Source organism: Triturus cristatus, chromosome 12 (genome assembly GCF_964204655.1).
Source record: "Triturus cristatus chromosome 12, aTriCri1.1, whole genome shotgun sequence".
NCBI lineage: Eukaryota > Metazoa > Chordata > Amphibia > Caudata > Salamandridae > Triturus > Triturus cristatus.
This window is the reverse complement of record NC_140595.1, coordinates 46,277,486-46,298,468: the sequence shown is the minus strand read 5'-3', so window position 1 is coordinate 46,298,468 and position 20,983 is coordinate 46,277,486. Positions and strand designations below refer to the sequence as shown.

At 47.9% G+C, this 20,983-nt stretch overlaps 1 protein-coding gene across 1 annotated transcript in view; it reads left to right on the top strand.

Moving 5' to 3' along the window:
- TIPE1 (TNF alpha induced protein 8 like 1) overlaps window positions 1-20,983 on the top strand; it is a 315,379-nt gene that overhangs the window by 76,518 nt on the left and 217,878 nt on the right. The window contains exon 3 of the mRNA XM_085638459.1: window positions 13,962-14,024. The gene's annotated coding sequence lies outside the window, so the exon portion shown is untranslated. The remainder of the gene's footprint in view (window positions 1-13,961; window positions 14,025-20,983) is intronic.

Here is a 20,983-nt window from a genome sequence, read left to right as displayed (position 1 = left end):
GTGGTGACTTGGGTAATGTAACTGGCAGCACCCCCACTTCAACATTTGTTCCAGCACCTCTGCAAAGAACTCTAGGATAATATTGGTGTAGGTTAAAAGGTCAGGTAAAAGTTGCACTGTCAAGCCAGACCTAATAAATCCATGTGGGTTAATGACTGCCCTCCTCGCATCTGTGCTGCTGCTAGAGAAAATAACCATAACTACACTACTTACCTAGGACACTTTAAAAGCATTATAATGTCATGTGTGTGCCCCTTAACCCCTTCGCCGCGGCGCGAATTCCGCCGCGGTGCTGGGGGGTTTCGGGGTCAGCGCGGCGCCGCCATGCTCGTGACGGAACCACTCCGTCATGAGCCACGGGCGCGCTGTGCTCATGACGGAGTGGTTCCGTCACGACTCCGCCCACTTGCATTGTTCGCCCGCACAGGCGGGGAATCAGTGCCGCGTGGGCGGAGCGGCCGCCAACGGCCGCAGCATGACGGAACCACTCCGTCATGAGCACATGGCGCCCGTGGCTCATGACGGAGTGGTTCCGTCATGAGCAGGCAAGGGGTTAAAGTTCAATCTCAGGCAGCGAGGTAAATAAACAAATGATCACAGCTGTGTGGACAACATGCACTTTTTTGTGGAAGCACACAACTTCTGCCCAATCAAAACATGTACTCCTGGCTCCCCACATGTGGACAGACCCAAAGCCCCTCTGTGGTGATGCTCACATAATTGTCTGGCGACCGCTGCGCTGTCAAACCAGACCATAAAAATCTGTTTACAACAAGAAAGAGTAGGTGTTTGTGGAGGGAGGAGTGAAATTTGTGTCCAAATGTGAAAACTTCCCCTTGAAATAGGAGAAAATTGGTGTTTGCATCATTGTTTTCCGCGCTATCGGCCACCAGTCACTCGTACAGTCACAATTATTGATGTGCTGCAGATGAGCCTGCCGAGGTGAATACCCACCCGCTTAAAAAGAAACCCTGGAGAGAAGACAACAGCGGAATTCCCTTGGGGCCCCCTACTTTCGACCAGGAGCTCCCCAGCTCGCACCGGTATGTGGCAATCAGCTCTGAGCGGACTCCCTGGAGGCCTGGCTACTGAGCGCGTGCAGGTGAAGCTTGAAATAATTGGATCTACACGGTTCCACCTTTCTGATGTAGCGCTAGGACAATCCTGTGGGAGCTACCTCCGATGCAGCGACTACCCCCACATGCAGCGTCTACCCCCACATGCACTAACTATTACCCCCATTTTAGCATCTGTTACCCCAAATGCAGCATGTATCCCTCCCCCCCTCAAAAATAGTATCTATTCGCCCAGATGCTTCTATGCCCTCACCGGTAACATCTGTCCACTTAGATGCAACACTTATTCTGAAGGAATTACCTCCAAATCATTTCTGTTGAAAGCCACAGACCCCCACCCATCTCTTAATGACCATTCCCAATTGATACATCGTTAATCAAGTCCTATTAGAAGCTGCGACTGTCCGTGCTGATTGATATCCCGGGACTGTTCCTTTGCCCTCACTGGACCCACCCTCCATTCCTGCCCTGCTCAGAGTATCCCAGATAAGTTTCCCATCTTGATCTGTCTTCGAAAAATAAAACCTATTGAGTTGTCCTCCGTACATCATTGCTCCTTTTATGCTGTTAGATTTCACAGAAAACGCTATCGTCTGGTACAAATACGCATGTGACGGTTCTCTATGGTAAGCCACACGAACCATCTACCTCACAGGACCACCACAAATGATGCCCGAGCACGGAGCAGGATTAATTACTGTGTTGTGACTTCGGTTTCAAAGAGCTTGTTAATACCCTAACGTCGCAGGTGGTTCTCGGCACACCCGCAGCCAGGACGCCATCAGACTGCCGACTAAGAACCGTAAAAAGAAAAAAAAGAAAGCAATCCTTTTCCATCGATGCTCTAGTGTCCAAAGCAACATCCCGTATCCATCAGGACCGCCCCAGCGCTGGTCCAGTTTGGGAAAGAGTTGAAGAACAACCTCTTTAAAGAACACAACATCACAATGCATTAACCGTCCACAACCCAGCAACCTCGTCTATAACTCGTTGACTTTATTCTCGTCTTTGACCATGTACAGCACTCCACTGCCTTTTGACTACCCTCACACATTCATACTTACATACACACTTGAGCACACCAAATTTAGGTATAATCTGGCAGCATCTTGGGCAAATGTGAGGGATATAAACATAGACGAAATTGGTTTGTTGCCGCTCCAGTGATCGTGCAAGTTCAGGGTGAGATTATCACACAAGGATGAGATATAGTAGTAAGGTGCGTCTTTAGATCCTTTCTGAAGGGAGTGAGGCAGGGAGCTCGTCTTTTCTGGTTGGCTTTGGAGCTCCACGTCCTTTGTGCTCAGCAGGAGGAGACCTGTCGTCTTGACTTCCCACTTTACGCTCTTTTTTGTCCTTTCAGGCTGTGCTGCTGCTTCCGGCGTTGTGTAGACCACGGTTCTCAATCTGGGGTCCGCAGACACCTGGAGGTCACCGACACCTACTGTTTAGAAAATTAAATAAAATTAGGAGATTAATAAAATCTGTTGACATAAAAATGCAAAATTGAAAATCGATAATGATAAGATGGTCCTTAAATGTGATGAAAATTGAAGGCTAGAAATGAAGTTGCTTCCTTATCTCGATGCGGGGAGCATCGCAACCACAGCAAAGTATTGTAAGGATAGTTGGTGGCCTCGGGTTATTCACATGGATGCACCAGCAAAAAGAGAGTATGCGGTAGGAGGAAAACTAAAAAAAATGACTTTCTAGCATATAAATTTGCCTTCTGCTAATAAAAGCAAAATTTGAAACCCCCCAACTTTCCCATTCGTATAAAAGAACAATATTTTAATATTTTTTTTTGTGAGTTAAATACATTATTTAATAATTTATGTATATGTTGAATATATACTTGTTTCTATATTTGTTACGCTGTGTTTCGAGGTTCAAATTGTAGATATTTCGTAGGCCGGGGTCCCTGCCTTCCAGTAGTGATTCAGTGGGAGTCCAACGACATCAAAAGATTAAGAACCGCTGGTGGAGACCATGAAAGATGTTGGTCTTGCCTTGCCAGGTCCTGTGGGGTCCTCAGATTGAAGCCTTGAAGGTGACACAACAGATCTTGGAAGAGGATGCAGACTTGCAGGGGCAGCAAAATGGGTTCTCCGAGAGTCGGGGGGATCCTGTCCACCTTAGAGAGCTATGATCAAACGGGGTTCAGCATGAGCCGTGGTTTTAGTGGGGCCACAGACGAGCAAGACGCTGTTCCCCGCGAGGTGTTGAAGCCCATACTGGAGGAGAGGGCGCTGAGTTGGCCAAGGTGGCGTTTTGATTACACCAGCTTCATTTGTGCAATTTTGGGCATTTTGCTTGTTACGGGAAATTTGCAAGATTATGCCACTATGCCAGTTATGTAATTACAATGCCATTTGAGTTCAAAATATATTGCCAGAGTACGAAAACAATGAGAACAACCTGAATATGAGTGACTGTTGTTCATGGCAATTGTTTTTTGCACTAAAATAGCATACAATGATGGATTTTAACACTGAATTTTACCCAAAATTTGCATACCTACACAAAAGCAAATTACACAATTTCGTACACCCCTAGAGTTGAGAAGGGCCAATGATCGATGTTCTTGAAGGCTTCCAAGAGGTGGAGCAGGCTGAGGAGCTAGAGAACCCCGTGGCAGGTATCGGAAGTGTGTCACCGACTAGTAATAGTTGCTGTTTCAGGGCCTGTGGTCAGAATCGTGATTGGTAATCTGGGGGTTGAATGTTGCTCCTCATCTTTTAATGCTTCCAGGATGGCACCCGCTTTCTCAATGCCCTAGTTTGGGAGAGGCAGGTGGGTGATGGGACCGAAGTTACTGCGATCATCGGCGGCCATGTTGGGTTTCTTCAGCAGTGTTAGCCTGTGTCCGGGCCTGAGGGTCCCTGGTAAGATGTTTTGCTTGAGGGATGCGTTGACAGCCTAGATCAGATGTCTCAGTGCTTTGCTCGCAGTGCCCATCCCTAAGGATGTACTGATGAAGTCATGTCCTCCTCACAAGATGTGGCCTTCTGAGGGTTGTGGTGGCTTCAGAGGTCCCCAGTGGAGGCCATGTTGGAAGAGTCCACCCCGGTGCACTGTGGAACGGTATCGGGGAGTGGGTCATTGAAGGCTGACGTTGACGACCTCCTCCTTGATTAAGTCGTTAACAGCTGTGCGCCAAAAGTTTTCTGAGCAGGATCTGCTTGAGGGCTTTGAGGAGAGATGTTGCTTTTAATGGATGCTCTGTGGATGAGGCCCTCAAAAGATGTAAATAGTGAAGTTCCCCACAGGTTGCCATGAAGGATGTCTGCGATGGTGGAGGGTATGGGGCAGAATCTGGTCATGGTTCCAAGACACAGGACTGTCCCCCGTGAAACTGTGGCTGGCAAACACAGCGGAGTCGTAAGGTGTCTCAGCCCGCGAGTTTCCTGCAATAGGTGGAGAGTCGTGAGACGGTGGTCCTCACCAGACTCACTGGCACTCATTTTATCAACCTTATGAGACTAAAAGAATGACGTGGCTATCCCAGAATTCACAGCCAGGGATCTGGACTTTCCGGACACAGGCCTCCGCAATAGGTGCTTGACCCACTGAGCTTATTAATAGGATAAGAGCTGTGAAATGCATTCCAAGATGTTGAGTGTAAACGAAAGCAAGCCACAAGGCCGCTCAAGTCTGTCCGAGTCCCTGAATATTGTAGGGAACCTATTTCCCATCGTCGACACCGGTCAGACACAGGCCCGTCCGCAGGTTTTGCGGGGCCTGGGACACAAAAGACATACCAGGCCCACATGTCAGTATCTGGCGCCATCTAGTGGCGTAAACCATGTTACCATCCGAGAGAGGCAAGTTTGTTGCAGAATCTGCACGAAGATTTTTCAGCGGGGCCCTGAAAAAGCGAGTGGCCATGGGAGTAATGACCCTCTGACCCCATCCTAACCCCTTCTGACATCACTGATACATCCGGGTGCCTTGATAAGTCTTAGGACCAATACGTACGTCATTTCCCCTCCGGAAAGAAATGTGGGATAACAACCAGCATGTGTCGGTGTTTTGCCTTTGGCGTCACTCCCGAGCACCACGTTTGAGGCTGCCCCCGGTGACAGCGGCACTGGCGCCCCCTCCTCTCTGCTCCGGCTGGAAAAAAGGAGCCCGCCCTGTCCTGCACGAACCCGCCAGTCTCCGCGGACCCCGGCAAGTGCATCAATCGCCGCGCCTGACAGGGCGGTTTATCAGGGCCTGGCGGAATTACAGTTTATTTCTTAATTACATCTCGTCTTTGTTGGGAAGTTCAGACCCAGCCTGAAGGTCGCGTCCTCTTGCAAGCAGGAGTTCTCTGCAATCTATCACTTGGTCTAGGAGGGGCCGGGGCAGGCGGCGTAGCACAAGGCGTGCAGCACGGCACCCAGGAGAAAGGCCGAACTGCGCACAGACTAGGCTGCAGTCAAAAGTCAGGCATCCCGCAGACTAGGCGTAGAGCCAGGGCTTTAACTTTGGGTAAAGTCCGCGCTATATAAAAATGCATTACATAAATAAATACATTCAAGTGGGCCGGATCTCACCGGTGCTGACCACTGGTAGTTTTTTAAAGGGGGCCTCGAAACGGGTCTCTATCGGGCTCTGTTTTGTGCCCTGGCACAGGCGGTCGTAGACTGCAGTGACAGCAGGCACATCGATGTGCGCATGCTCACACTGCTCCCTTCTCACTAGCGGGGAAGTTACGGCATGACGTCATGCCAGGTGAGCGTTGTAGGGGAAGGGAAATCCTTGCTTCTTACATGTCCCATGTGTCTGCTTTTTAAAACACAAGACTCCGAGCGCTGTTGCGAGTGAGGGTCCATATTGAATAGCGCACACTGCAAATTGCCACTTTTCTTTTTGAAACTCAGGAGCAGCAACATTGTCGTGGTGTCACCAGGGCTTTAAGTCGAAGCTTTTTCAACATAACATACAAGCCGTAGTTGCTTCTTATTTATCTTATGCAACTAACAACCATTGACAAAGCCAATAGTCCTGACTTGTTGTAGGTATGAGGTCACTTGTTGTATCATATATCTGGATCAGGCGCGCAACACCCATTGGACTCACAGGGCTTCAGCCCCCCCCCCCACCCGTCGCGTGTGGCAGCCCGGGATGAGACAGCCTCGCGGCACACACACAGCCGCACCCGAGCACTTCACAGGTCTTTAAAGGACCATTTGCATGTTAATGAGGCCTCGCTGTTGTTTCACCCCTTCTAAGAGCCCCTGCAGCTCCACTCTGCCTATGGCTTGAAAGATTCAGTCCCCCCCCCCCCCCGAAATTTTTTCTTAGCCCCCTCCGAAATTTGGCTCTAGTTGCGCCTCTGATCTGGATGCAATGACAGAAACAGCAAAATACAAGTCGGGCGGCACACTATGCTAAGCACAGATTTTTAGCTTATGTGTTTTAAGCCACACCCTTAATTACATTGGCCACGCCCCTTTGAGAGGGCGCATTATTCTCTCGTCTGCTTCCTAATCTGCAGATTTGAACAAAACAAACAAAAATGCTTCTAGCTCAAACGGATCAAAGTTACCAAAAAACGCAGCAACACGTGTTGCAACACAGTGTAAGGACGTTCACAAACGTTGACTGTTCACCTTTCTGTTGCACAATGATATATTTGGGTATTAAACTGGTTCTAATGGGGCTAAATGTATGCCCAGACAGTGTTAACCAGTGTAAAAATGATAAAATAATGAAATAATACAATCACGAAATGTGATGTCACGCCGCATAATTTCTTTTTTGAATGCACAATTTAGTCTACCCTGCTGCATAAACTGATCCCCCGCCACATAATTCTGGTGGCCATGAATTGTGAGTGGCCTACTGCACACAGGCTATGCAGCAACCATGTGCAGGCACCGCAAGGGGCATGGTACTCACAGACCATGGAGCACCGGCACATGCACCGTACAAAACATTCACCTGAAATTATGCGGGATATTCTCTATGTGCCACAAACAAAGCTCAGAGAATGCGGCACACAGAGCTTGCAGCCCACAAACCCCTAGCCGCATTTGTTCAGCCAGATATGGAGGCCGCTCCTTCTCTTTTCTGGCCCCCAAATATTGGAATCAATTACCTTTGCAGTTAAGCTGTTGTCCGAACCGTGTATTATTTCAAAAATCCCTTAAAACCTGGCTTTTTAACCTCTAACCTTTTAAAAAAAAAAAAAAAAAAAAATCAGACCTGTGAGGTTCTTGAGCGCCGTGAGATTCCTTTGTGGGTGATTAGTGCGCTTAATAAATTCAGTTAACATAACATAACAGTATACAGGACATGCTGTCCAAAGTCATGCTGATCCCAGACCATGAGACACACGTGGCCTGTAGCGCGAAAGTTATGAAACAACGTGATTATCCAGTGCACAATACATGCAACAACAAGGGGCATGCAATTCGAACATATGCAGCACCCACCGTGCAGCACACAAGCCATGCAGCTCAGAGTATGCAGCACAAAGTCTATGTGCCATAAAACTATGCAAAACCAAACCATGCAGCATGGAGTATGCAGCTCACAGACTGTGCAGTAAAAAGTATGGCGCACATGGGACATGCATCACTGCACGGGGAGCACACACAGCACTCAGCACAAGGGGCACGCGTCAAACAGACTCTGTGTCAAATATGCCAGGAAGCCCACAGTTCATGCAGCACACAGGCTTTACATCAGCCATGCAGCACACAGGCCTTGCTGCATACAGGTCATATGCGCCAGCGGCTTGTGGCACACGCGCCACCCAGCACACAGGCCTTGCATGTGCCCAGCACACAAGCTGCGCTTGATACTCTCATGCATGCAGAGTACTTCCTTCACATGCTCGAAGACAGAGCAGCAGTTTACAGCCAGCGCTCTCATGGAGCGCAGAGGGGCCTCGTAGCGCACTCGATAATGAAGGCAGAAGGTGCAGTCAGCACTCCATGCAGGGCAGCGGCACTACATCAGAGGTGACGGACTGTGACTGCACAGTCAGCGCTCACGTGCAGGACTGACATGTATCATCTGTCCGTCACTGGAGTGTGAAGGTGCAGTCAGTACTCTCAGAAAGGGACGTCAGTACTCTCACAAAGGGCAGTAGGTACTCACAAAGGGAGATGAGGGGAGTGGACAGGATGCGGTGTTGGGCTGATGTTGGCAGAAGTTCACCTCGACCTGCATCTTGGTGATACCAGGCTTCCCTCAGGAATAAGCTGTGTCACATCACCTCCATCCCTCATCTGAGACACACCTTAACACTCTACATTGATACCCCTGGAGATGAGCGGGGAGGTCACAGGATGCTCTGCTGACCTTTGAAGAAGGCACCACCATCTTGGTACCACAATGTCATCCATGGCTGCACACAGCAGGTTTCCCTCAGGATGCTGCTGGCATGTAAGCTGTGTCACATCACATCTATCCATCAACTGAGACACACCTGGACACTCTACATTGATACCCCTGGAGGTGAGGGTACAGGATGCTGTGCTGAAGTGACCCATGGATAGCTTCACCTCCACCACCATCTTGGTACCACAATGTCATCCATGGCTGCACACAGCCAGGCTTCCCTCAGGATGCTGCAGACAGGTAGGCCATGTCACATCACATCCATCCATCATCTGAGACAAGCCTGGGCACTGCTGGGGGGACCAGCTGCTGCACAGCAGGTACACCTGGGCACGCACTGCATCAGAGGTGTGCATTAGGCATGCACAGGTAGGACATATCCGGAAGTGTCAGACAATCTTGTGTATTGTCGCTGCTCAACAGGCGCGTGGACAGCTGTGCTGCCAGGCGGGATAGTAGCCACTCTAGCCCATATATTAATACCTCAGATACCTTCACCTCCCAGTAAGGATGGCCGCAATGTTGCTCATTTACTGTAGGACAAAAATCACAAGAATTGGAAATACCGCATGAATTTACCGCATTCTTATATTTTACCTTTGAAGGTAATTCCCGATGCAGTAGTTTAAGCAGGTTTAAAGCCCCTTGACAAGACCAAAATGTAACCTAAGATAATGTACTCTTTAGTAAAGCACAAATACATCCAGGGGGCTCCAAGGTGCTATTCGGTGTCAAGGGAGCAACAGATGCCCTGGTAGAAAAAGTAAAATGTAACCAGAGTAAGTAGTAGTGAAAAGCCAAAGCTGTTGTGTAACTTTTGGAAGTTGAGATGATCAGCTGTGCGGTGAACTGGACTGGAGGCTTATTCCAGGAGACCCCCCGCGTCCAAATGGGCTGCAAGGGTCTGGAACAACATCTCCGTCAACATCAATAGAACCCGGACACCCCCCATCTCGCCCCTGCTCCCCCCATGTAACCACAAAGTAATCTCACTCCTGGTGTGGGAAAAAACAGGCCATGTTTAATACAATAAATCTTCACAAACATGACAATCAAATATCAGTTGACAATTCTTAGGTCATGAATTTAAAACATCACACATTTTAAACCTAGTGTTCATACTTCACAACCTAAATATTCTTCTAGACCATAATACCCTCCAGCACCAAGGGGCCTCCAGGCTCGCGTCCCCGCCGTTTGAGAACCACGCAAGGCGCAACCCACCTGCGTCCATGAGTGGTGAGCCCCCAAGCCCTTGATCCTTGTCCGTGTATTACCGGGGGGCCCACCCCTCACCACCAGGCTGTTCAAGGAGGCTCGTGTGACCTGTCGCCCTTGCCTCCCCAACAGCCGGTGTCCCCATTCTCCCTGTGGAGAGCTTACCATCTCTCCCCTCAATGCTGGGTTCAGGAGTATGCCAACAGGCCTCCCGTTGTCTTCAAATCACAACCCTGTGACCTCTATTCCGCAACCCACTTGCCCCAACCAACCAGCTGAAGCCCTAAACTCAAGGGACGGGTGGGTGGGAGATTCCGGAGTCGTCGTCGTCCCAGCAGGAAGAGAGGATGAGTGAAGGAGAGAAGCGGGCCTAAATAGCCCCTACGCCCCACCTCCACTCATCTTGACCGGAAGTGTGCGCTCGCCCAACGTTGTTCTAACCCGGAAGGACAACCGCTGACCGGCAACCAATCAGGCTGCCGGCCAAGCTGACGCCCCCCAAGGGGGTGTGTCGCACGGGCGGGGGGGAGCCGGGTCCTAAGGGCGCGCTTCCGGATGGTCGCGCTTGGCAAACTGACTCAAACCTTCTGCCATTCGGAAAGAATGTGAGGACCCGCCTCTTCATAAACACACTATATACCCAGGTTAAGAATCACCCACCCCACAAGGCTTCTGGCTGCCTAAGTGTAGGGAAAGCCCAGATGTAGTGTAGTCCACGTGTACACCAGTTCTGCCCTAGGGTGGTTCTGTCGTAGAGGCAGTCTAGGTGAAGGGCGGTCCGGTGCATGGAATGCCCAGGGTGTGAGACATCTCCATAGTAGGGGCAGTCCAGCTGCAGGGCATTCCTGGCGTAGTAGCCAATCAAGGAGTAGGCACCTCCTGGTGCAGGGGCAGTCCGAGGGTAGGGTGAGTCGAGGCATGGGTTAGGTCCAGGTGTAGGGCGAGCTCAGGTGTACAGAAGCCCAGCCTGGGGAAGAGGTATGTACGTGAAACTCACAAGATGGCGGCAGCGTTCTGCACTAAGCACAGAAACATGGGGGCAACATTGAGCACTTTGCAATTTCTTTACTTATTTATTTATTTGCAGAGTTTTATATAGCGCTGGCTAGACCCGGAGGTATCAGAGCGCTTTACATGAGGATCAGCGAATGACTAGTTACAAAAAACCACATTACATCCTGTCATAGCACACAGTTTAGAGGGCGAGTGGCAATGAGACATGTGCAGCGAAGAGCTGTCTCTTCTCTCCCACTCTCCTCTGGCATTGTCTCTCTGTTTTCCCACCTCTGCCCCCTCTCTTCCTTCATCCCCCTCCATATCCCCTCTACTCCCTTCTCTCTCTTCCTAGCCTGTCTCCACCTCGCTCCCTTTCTCTGCTTCTCCCAGTGTCCTTTTCTCTCTCTCGCCATTTCCTGACCCCCACTCCCTTCTCTCCTCCCCTCTCTCTGATTATCGGTAGTTGGCGTCAAGCGTCCGCTCCTGTCCACAGAAACGGATAGCTGTGCTCTCTCTGTCACTTTGATTGACAGGTGTCAGTCTCAGGCTTTCAGAGCTGGTTAACAATGAGCGAGCAGTGCTATGCGAGCCAAGAGAGCTTTGCAGAAAGGGACGCGAGCTGGAGCTGTAGGCCTGGGCGCACATTCAGGGGTTGTGCGGGGTGTGACACTGCCCAAATTAATGCACTCTGGACTTCGTACTTGGGTCTGGGGGTCGCGAGTCTGTCTGCTATGTCTGTGTGGCTTTTTCCTCATCATCCTGAATTCACTAAGAAGTTCTAACTTGTTTATTTTTGGGATCAGGAATGAAAATATACATAGCGACCAGTTTATCAAAACAATTGTAAATCTGCAACCATTAGAAATACTCCTTGAACAGGTGAACATTTGCTACTGTTTAGAATTCAGAAACATCAGCAGTAGTAGGCTTGGAAAGGCGCACCAGTCCCAGTTTCCAGGCAAACCACTGCCAATCAAGCGCCCGAAAGCTGTTGGGACGAATACTTGCAAACAGCCTGACCACTGGCAATTGTTCGGGGTAGCATTCCGATCCATCCTTTTTCACCCTCTGTGCCACTCTAGACTGAGTCCCACCTACTGCATATCACTGCTGGCCCCGTTCCTCATGTGAACCTCCATCCTGGACCTTGGTCACCTCACCCCTCCATCCTGCAGCCCACCCCTTCTTTTTGTGTGGAAATCTAAGATTCACACCCCCAAATCTCACTGAGTAATCTACACCCCTGGCTGCAGGGAAGATGTTTAAAACCCCTAGGGCCAGTGCAACGAGTTCACTGTGGCGGGGAGCTTACGCTGCCTGGGTCTGCCCCCCTTTCCACGATATGGGCAATTGTGAAACCGTGCAAACAGTGAAAATACAAGCATTTCAGTTAAAAGAACACTCTTTGGGGGGGCTTGAACCGTGTGACAGTGCACCTGTTCAGGTAAATGTCACACAGCTAAAAACAGAGCAGTCTTAAAAGTAATAAAGTGCTGGAAGCAAGGCCGCACTGCTAATAGGGATCTCTCACTGCTGAAAGAAGCTTCAAACTATTGGACTGACACCCACGACGCTGAAACTGTCGCACTGCCAGGAAGAAGCTTGCCAAGCCGGCAGGAGGTTCACTGGTGGGAGCCCGCACTGCTGAAAGAAAAATCACCCTGCAGAAAAAAGATCTCACTGCTGGAAGGAAGTTGGTGCTGCTGAAAGAGAACTCACTCTACTGATAGGAAGCTGAGCCTGCAGAATAGCTCCCTCTGCAGGACAGAAACTCCCCTCCTGGATGGAAAAGCTAGCACTGGAAGGACTCTCACTGATGAAAGAAAGTTCGAACTGCTGGGAAGAGGTTTAGGCCACTGAAAGCTCTGCATTTCTAGAAAAAAACTCATATTGTTCTAAGGAAGGTCTGGCAGCTGGAAGGCCCACACTGCTGGAAAGAGGCTTGCACTGTTGGAAGGAAGCATGCACTGCTGTAAGGAAGCTTGCCCTGCTGGAAGTAAGCTTGCGCTGCTGGAAGGAAGCTTGAACTTCTGGAAGGACGTTATGCCAACTGGCAGGAAGCTTGCACTGCTGGAAGGAAGATTGCACTGTTGGAAAGACGTTATAGCTGCTGGAAGGAAGCTTGCCTTGTTGGGAAGAAGCTTGCACTGTTGGAAGGAAGCTTGCACTGTTGGAAGGAAGCTTGCTGTGCTGGAAGGAAGCTTACACTGCTGGAAAGACGTTATGGCTGCTTGAAGGAAGCTTGAACTGCTGGAAGAAAGCTTGCACTGCTGGAAAGACATTATAGCTGCTGGAAGGAAGCTTGCACTGCTGGAAAGATATTATGGCTGCTGGAAGGAAGCTTGCACTTCTGGAAGGACGCTTGCGCTGCTGGAAAGAAGTTATGGCTGCTGGAATGAAGCTTGCACTGCTGGGAAGAAGTTTGCACTCCTGGAAGGAAGCCTGCACTGCTGGAAGAAAGCTTGCATTGCTGGAAGGAAGCTTGCATTGCTGGAAGGAAGCTTGCACTGCTGGAAGGACGCTTGCACTGCTGGAAGGACGCTTCCATTGCTGGAAAGACGCTTCCATTGCTGGAAAGATGTTATGGCTGCTGGAAGGAAGCTTGATCTGCTGGAAGAAGACTTGTGCTGCTGGAAAGTCGTTATGGCTGCTGGAAGGAAGCCTACACTGCTGGAAGAAAGCTTGCATTGCTGGAAGTGAGCTTGCACTGTTGGAAGGACGCTTGTGCTGCTGGAAAGATGTTATGGCTGCTGGAAGGAAGCTTGAAATGCTGGAAGAAAGCTTGCACTGCTGGAAAGAAGCTTGCACTGCTGGAAGGACATTCTCACTCCTGGAAGGAAGCTCAGACTTGAGACATCAGGCGTGTACAGTTCGCTACTCTTCGATTCTAGTTCCATTTTTGCAAAAGGGGTGTCCTAGCTTCACTAGAGCAACTCGCAGCGTGAAGTGGAGGAAGAGATGCGTCCTGAAGTGGAGGAGTTTTTCTCTTCTCATTTGAAGGCATGAGTGGCCTGCCATGGGCGTAGTTTTCAGAGAACTGGAGGAGAGTTTAAGGAAAGTTTTGGACTGCATGTTTGGTATCTGTAGCACTCTGGGTTAACCTTGAAAATACAGCATCTTTCTGACACAGGAGCTGGGTCACATTGTGTTAGAGCCGATGCATGTAAACTGCAAGAGCTCCTGTTATATTTGCTTAAAATTTGCAACCTTTTACGCAAGCGGGACTTATGACTCGGACCTCCGTTTTTTTAATTATATTTATTTTTTATTTTCAAGGTTACTTTAATGTATACGTGCTCTCCTAATGGTATCCACTTTCTTCTTCTCTTTCAGTTGATGGGAAGTCGGGACCACCAGGATGGCGCTCGCCCTTCGAAGGAAGGAGAAATGGCACCGGTAAGTGACAGTTTATTATTGGGTTATTTTGCAGGTTTGGAAGATAAATGTGAGTTTGGCACCGGTTCGTGCCCTTATGCCACTTTTCCCATCACCGAGGGCCCATAGTCATGTGCTGCTTTTTTCCACCATTTTTCCTTTCTGGTTGTTGGGGAATGAACACTAGAAGAATGCCTAGTTGTCCTCACTATGCAAATCGCAAGGATATTTCCTCTTTATAATCAACGCACCACGAAAACAATTAAAAGAAGAAAAAAACAACATCAACAATTAAGGCCGCAACCTGCCGTGGAGTCCTCTCAGACCAGGCCATAGCTGCCAAGGTAGGTTGCAGATTGCTTATGTGTGACGTTTTCAGAATTTCAGTGTAATTATGAGTGACATTCAACAACTACGAGCGACACTTTCTTGCGAGCAAAATCAAGCAATGAAGATGTGGGAAACATCTGTATGTATCAGAAATTACACTCATTTGAGCAACGAGAAACTCTAAGAAGATCTTGAAACTGCTGCAAAGCACCAGAAATGGACGGGCTCTTAGTGTCGTCGGTGAGAAGTGTCTCTGCGCGTCACTGTCTGTCACACTCACTGGCCCAGCCGGCTGCAGACACTCTGCTGTACTAGTGATCCATGAGTCAGTCAGTCTGTAGTCATGGGGGACGCTGGTGAGGGGAGCTCTCAGTTGTAGAAGTCTGCTCCTGACTCCGTGTTTCTCCTGATACAGCTCTCCACTAGCGCTCACCGCAAGCTTTCAGAGGTAAGTGTGCTGGTGCTTTTTATCCACAGCGGCCAGGACCCCCGATGCAGTCAGGTACGTGAGCAGATGACGAGCTCATTCTTACCTGGCTGATCTTGGGGCTTCGCAGACCCTCACCACTGCTGCTGCCCTTCTGTGTCTGCAGCGGTCACTAGCGGGTTGTGCCTTTGATGGAAATACAACAGGTAAGAGGCCGCCTGGGATTATCCACTGGGTTCCGCAGCAGCGACTCAGGTTTTAGGGCTGGGGTTTATAATGAGCAACCGAAAAATTCACAGCAATGCTTATAACCAAATATGCATGCACTCTTTACATTATGCCACTCTCTAAAAAGGGGGAAAAAACTAGCGTGTTTGTGTTACGAAGTCTTTTTTTGGTGGCGAGGGACGATACGATACCTCTGTACTTTGCGATACTAGTGTGACATGGCTGTCATGGTCTGTTTATTAAATGAACGCAGCCCGTCTCCAGAAAGCCACGTGAGGCCTGCGCTCCTCCTCCCAGGTACAGGCCCTCTCTCAACTGGCTGTAATTTTGGGCCATGGGTATTATTATTAATTATTTTTGACTATTATTGTTACTATAACTTCTTATTATTGTTTTTGATCTTCTTAAGTTATGTTATTTCAACTTATTAAGCGTGAATACCCTGAGGTGTCTTGGCGCTGAAGCTCAATGTAAACACAACTGGATCAAGACCTAACTCTGGAAAAGCCAGGTTTTAAGACTCTTCCTAAAAGTTGATAAAGATTTTGCTGACCTAATATGTATAGGGAGCGAATCCCAGAGTTTAGCAGTTCCATAACTAAGGCTTCAGACACCCCAATTGGAAGTGCAAAACTTGGAAACAGACATGAACCTGGAATCAGTAGAACAAAGCTGTCTGCATGGTTGGTACCATTTAAAAATATTTTTTAGGAATGTGGGTCCTGCATTATAAAATGCTTTATAAGCCGGGCACAATGTTTTGAACTTAACTCGACTCTCTACCGGGAGCAAGTGAAGCTTCCAAATTTCTTTGGAGACTGATTGGTTTTTGGGCAGATTCAGTCGGAGTCTTGCGGCTGCGTTATTTATCATCTGCAACTTTTTTAGATGTTGAATTTGCATGTTCTGAAACAGCCTGTTGCAGTAACCCAACTTCGATAATACAAGTGCCGTCACAACCGTCCTCCTGGAGTCCATAGGTACATAAGGGAGGTTTTTCTTTAGATTTTGATTAGATAAAAGGAGGCCGAAACAATGGCATTTATTTGATGAATATAGGACAGCTTATCATCAAAGACGACTCCTAAGATTTTAGCTTTGGCTACCGGTTTAGGCAATTCCCCTAAATCTGCAGGCCACCACGAGGAATCCCATGCTGGTTGGAGATTGCCAAAGATTTTTATCTCGGTTTTGTCTGAGTTGAGTTTCAGACAGTGCTTACGCACCCAGCTGTTAAATTCCAGTTTTGAAACCGGGATGGGGAAAAGGGTTCATTTTTATAAGCAGCCACCACAATTTGTGTGTTGTCTGCGTAGGATGTCAGATTAAAACCATATTTCTGTATCAGAGGGGCTAATTCTGACACATAGATATTAAAAAGTGACTGACTCAACGACGAACCCTGTGGAACCCCACATGGTAATACATAAGGAGTTGATTTAAACTGGTCAGGGACAACTGATTGTCTTCTGTCCGTCAAGAAGGGAGATAGCGGGGAGAGAGCAGAATCTTTTACACCCAATTTTATTGGGCGTAATTTCAGCAGGTTATGCTCAACAGTATCGAACGCCTCTGAGAGGTCAAGAAGAATTAGGGCAGCTGCCCCACCTGTGTCCATCACTGCCCAAATCTCCTCTGTAGCCTTGATTAGTACCATCTCTGTGCTACGTTCCGGGCGGAATCCGAATTGGGCGGGATCAAGCTATTCATTGTCTTGTATATATTGACTTAACTGTAGATTCATGATTTTTTCAACTATTATGGCAGGTAAAGGCAACCTAGAAATGGGGCAGTAATTATTTGGATTGGACGGGTCACCATTCATTTTTTTTATTAGCGGGTGGACAGACGCGTCCTTCCATGGGGTAGCAAAAACTCCAGATTTAAACATGGAATTACATTTTTTTGCCGGAGTGGAACATACTTTGCTGGCTATACTTCTCCGTACTGAAGTGCGACGGGGATCCGTTGGGAATCATGATTTTTTTCTACTTGCTCGCTTGATATCGGCGTGAAGCGTGAAAGCTTATTTTGATCTGGACTAAAATTGTGAGGTGTCTCACTTGGCTCATAGCAGGCAGAGACCTCAAATTGATCATAGATGGTATTAACGTTATCCCTAAAAGTGTTTGCGATGATGTCACAGAAACTTTGACTACTTTCTTTAATGGTTTTACTAGGCAAGGAAGTAAGTTTATGGACTACCTGAAACAGTTCTTTGGATCGGTCCTTCGTTCTTTCTATCTGCCTTAAAAAGAAAGTCCCTTTTTCATTAATTAGCATGCTTTTATTTTTTGATAGCTTGAACACAAGTTGGTCGCACACTGCTCGTCACACCAGCAAGTTGCCCCAAAGGACTGTGGTGAATGTAGTGGCGACGGCGGGTACGCCTATGCCACGATGTGTAAAAAGAAAACAGTATGTGTTGCATTTAGCCATCCCTGGACACGTGTTTCGAGGTAGTTGCCTCTCGTCAGCAGGGAGCAGGACAGTGTAACGGGGTGCCGAGTGGACTGCCAAAATGTAATTAAAACAGGTCAAATACCTCTCATGGCGCGCAGGTGCAGAACCAGGGCTCGTCAGCCCGTTAGCTCACGGGAGCCGTAATAATTTGAACACAAGTTGGTCGCACACTGCTCGTCACACCAGCAAGTTGCCCCAAAGGACTGTGGTGAATGTAGTGGCGACGGCGGGTACGCCTATGCCACGATGTGTAAAAAGAAAACAGTATGTGTTGCATTTAGCCATCCCTGGACACGTGTTTCGAGGTAGTTGCCTCTCGTCAGCAGGGAGCAGGACAGTGTAACGGGGTGCCGAGTGGACTGCCAAAATGTAATTAAAACAGGTCAAATACCTCTCATGCTTTTATTTTTTGATAGCGCCAGTTTGTAGTTTTGGTTTTCCAATTCATCTTATCGCGCTCTCCAGCGTCTTTCTAGTCTTCTGCAGCTTTGTTTTTCTAGTCTCAGTGCCTCCGAAAACCAGGGGGCAGAGGGCGAATTACGATTACCCGAACTCTTTAAAATGGGAACTGATGCATTGAAGGCTTCTTTAAGCCATTTTTAAGAGGTGTGGCGCAGTGGCCAGGGTGACTGACTCCGGATCCCAGGGGCTCACGGTTCGATCCCCGGCGGCAGATTAGCCCAGCACCATGTGATTCTGGGCTGTAGCTTGCTTAATCTTCCCGACGGCCCCCAGCGCCTAGAGACCCTTACGGGCGATTGTTTGCGCTTTACAAATGTGGATTACATTATAGTATATTTGCCAGCTGCCCGCACTGGGTTTTCAGTAATCGTGGGTTGGGATTCGTCAAGCTGAAACAAAAGATTCCTAAAGTCAATCGTATTCCATGCTTTATAGACCGTCTGATTTGACCTAGCATATGCAACAACGGGTACATCTAGAGATTTAAGATCAAATAGAATCAAAAAATTGGTCGGTCCAAGCTAGAGGGTGGACCTCTTTTACTATAAAACCTGGTTCTGAGGAAAAAGTACAATCTAGCGTGTGCCCTGCCTCATGCGTAGGTTTATACACCATTTGTGCTAATCCTAGTGTTCCTAGAATATCTGAAAGAGCTGCTGTGTCTTTATCTGACTCATCTTCTAAATAAAAATTAAGATCGCCGAGGATTACGAACTTATTTAAAATTACTGCAGAATCTAAGAGTGAATGGATGTTACTAATGAAGCTACTTCTTGAGCCTGGGGGGGCGGTACAAAAGAATGCCACTAAAAGTTTTTTCGAATTAATTTCTAGGGCAAACTGAAGCGCTTAACAATGAGGATTCAGGGCTGAGATAAAGGTTGCTTCAAGTTTATCTCGGTAAATGATGGCCAGCCCTCCTCCCCTTTTAAGTGGTCTATCCAATCTGAATTATAGAGATACAGGAGGTACAGCTGTCACAAAGTCCGGGCCCGACGCTGCGTCAGCCCATGTTTCGGTTAGGAATAACACATCCTACTAATAATAAGCTCTGCTATTTCATATTTATGTTTAGCTAAGGATCTTACATTGATAAGGCCACAGCGAAGGTCTACCAACGCTGAAAGTCCTGGTGGATTGACGTTCGATCTCGCCTGTAAGGGCCGACAAGCCCTTACCATTTGCTCTTCCGGGAGTTGGAACCCACAGATACAGCTTTGACGCTGCCGTAGATATTCACCATCAAATCTAAAGTGGCATCAATTGGAGCTCGGAGTTTTGGTAATAAGGGTTAAATGTTCCTTACCTAAGTACCTCATGGTGTCTTTCCAATCTGAACCAGAGTTCCTGGCGCTAGGCGTGGTCCGGGCGTGGACGGGCGCAGACCGGCTTGCCTTTGGCACACCCGCTGCGCGCAGACGTGCTAATGTCTGCCTTAAATGTCCCTCCATTAAGGGGGCATGACCATACACGTGCTATGAGCGCGAACTGTTAAAATAAGGAGGGGGTAAATAAGAAGTGCAAAACTGGGGTCCAGCTATCCCGCGGACCCTCACAGGCTCCCCTGTAATAGAACTGCTACTGAGAAATAAACAGCAAGCTAAAAGAAAAATGCAAAGGAAATCATAAAATGATTTAAAAAGAGGCATGCTCCCTTCTAAGATGGTGCCCGCTGAGACCTACGGGAGCCAGCACCTCCAGAGACATAAAGTCTTCCTACAAGGTAAAGAGATGCAGGTCAGTGATCCAATATGCCCCCATAGAGCTGCACGGACGCAATAATAGTATTAATAATAATAGTCAGTCAAGTCAAGTCAAAACCACTTTATTCGATTACTTAAAATCATAAAAGTATACTACACAAATAAATACATAAAATCATGCGATTCACAAATCTACAGTTAAAAACAAGTCCTAATAAAAATTCATAAAAGACCATAAACAACGTGCAATCAATAATACAGAATCAAATTCCATATATCAGATAGGCTCCACATCCTGTATAGGTTTTAGTCTCACCCTCCTTTCTCTAACAGCTGCCACCAGAAAACTAGCGACACAGAACATAATTAATGGACAATCAAGCATGCTTAGGAACAATAAAGCTGGTTTATACTGAGTAAAATTCCTACTCTTTAGCAAGGGAATAATAAACCTCTTCCTGGCATGTTTGAAAAAGGGGCAGAATAACATAAAGTGCGTAGTGTCTTGTGGAGAAATATCATCGCACTTGCAAGGTGCAACATTTTCAGGCTTATGCCAGCCAGCCACATCCCAAAGTACAAGGTGTAATTGGTTGAACCGGAATTTGGACAACAACCATTTGTGAAAGGGATGGGTTACCACTGTAAGATATAAAGACAACCCTGAGGATTGAGATACCAGGACGTGTCCCCTGACGGAAGGTTTACGTAGTTCAACTTCTTCCCGCTCGGCCTCCCTTAACTTCGTGAAATTGGATTTTACCCAGTCAAGATCTGCCTTACAGAGAGTGTCAGGGCTAGAAAAAATTTCCGGTCTCCCAATGTAGGCAGATAACCTCTCGATATTTGACAGCCATGGAATTTTATTCATGTTGTCAAGTCGAGTACAGTCCTTTAGTATTTTATGGTTTAGAGTAAGTTTCGGGTTTAGCCAAATTTTAATCCATAGCAATAATGGGGCTAATTTAATCATGTCTGCTATGTATCCTAACCCGAGTTCCAAATGGACTGAGAAAGAAGCAGTAGATTGTGGGAGGCCGAGGAGGGTGCGAAGAAATTTATTTTCTTCCGTTTGGATCGCATCGTGTTTAATGTAACCCCAGATTGGCGCCCCGTACCTTACAATGGAAACTGTTTTGGCTTTGTAAATTGTTAGTATTGCCTCTGTCGGTTTACCCCCCAGCCTTTTTGCAAAGCCAAGTACAGCCGCAGTTGAGATTTTTATTGAGTTTATCTTTATAGAGAGCTGGGGGGACCATGAGCCCTTGTCGTCAAAGACTACTCCCAAGTAGGTGAAAGTCTTTACTCTTGAGATTACGGCTCCCCTACAATAAAAAGGCTTTACCTTATTTTTCGCAAGGCCTAAC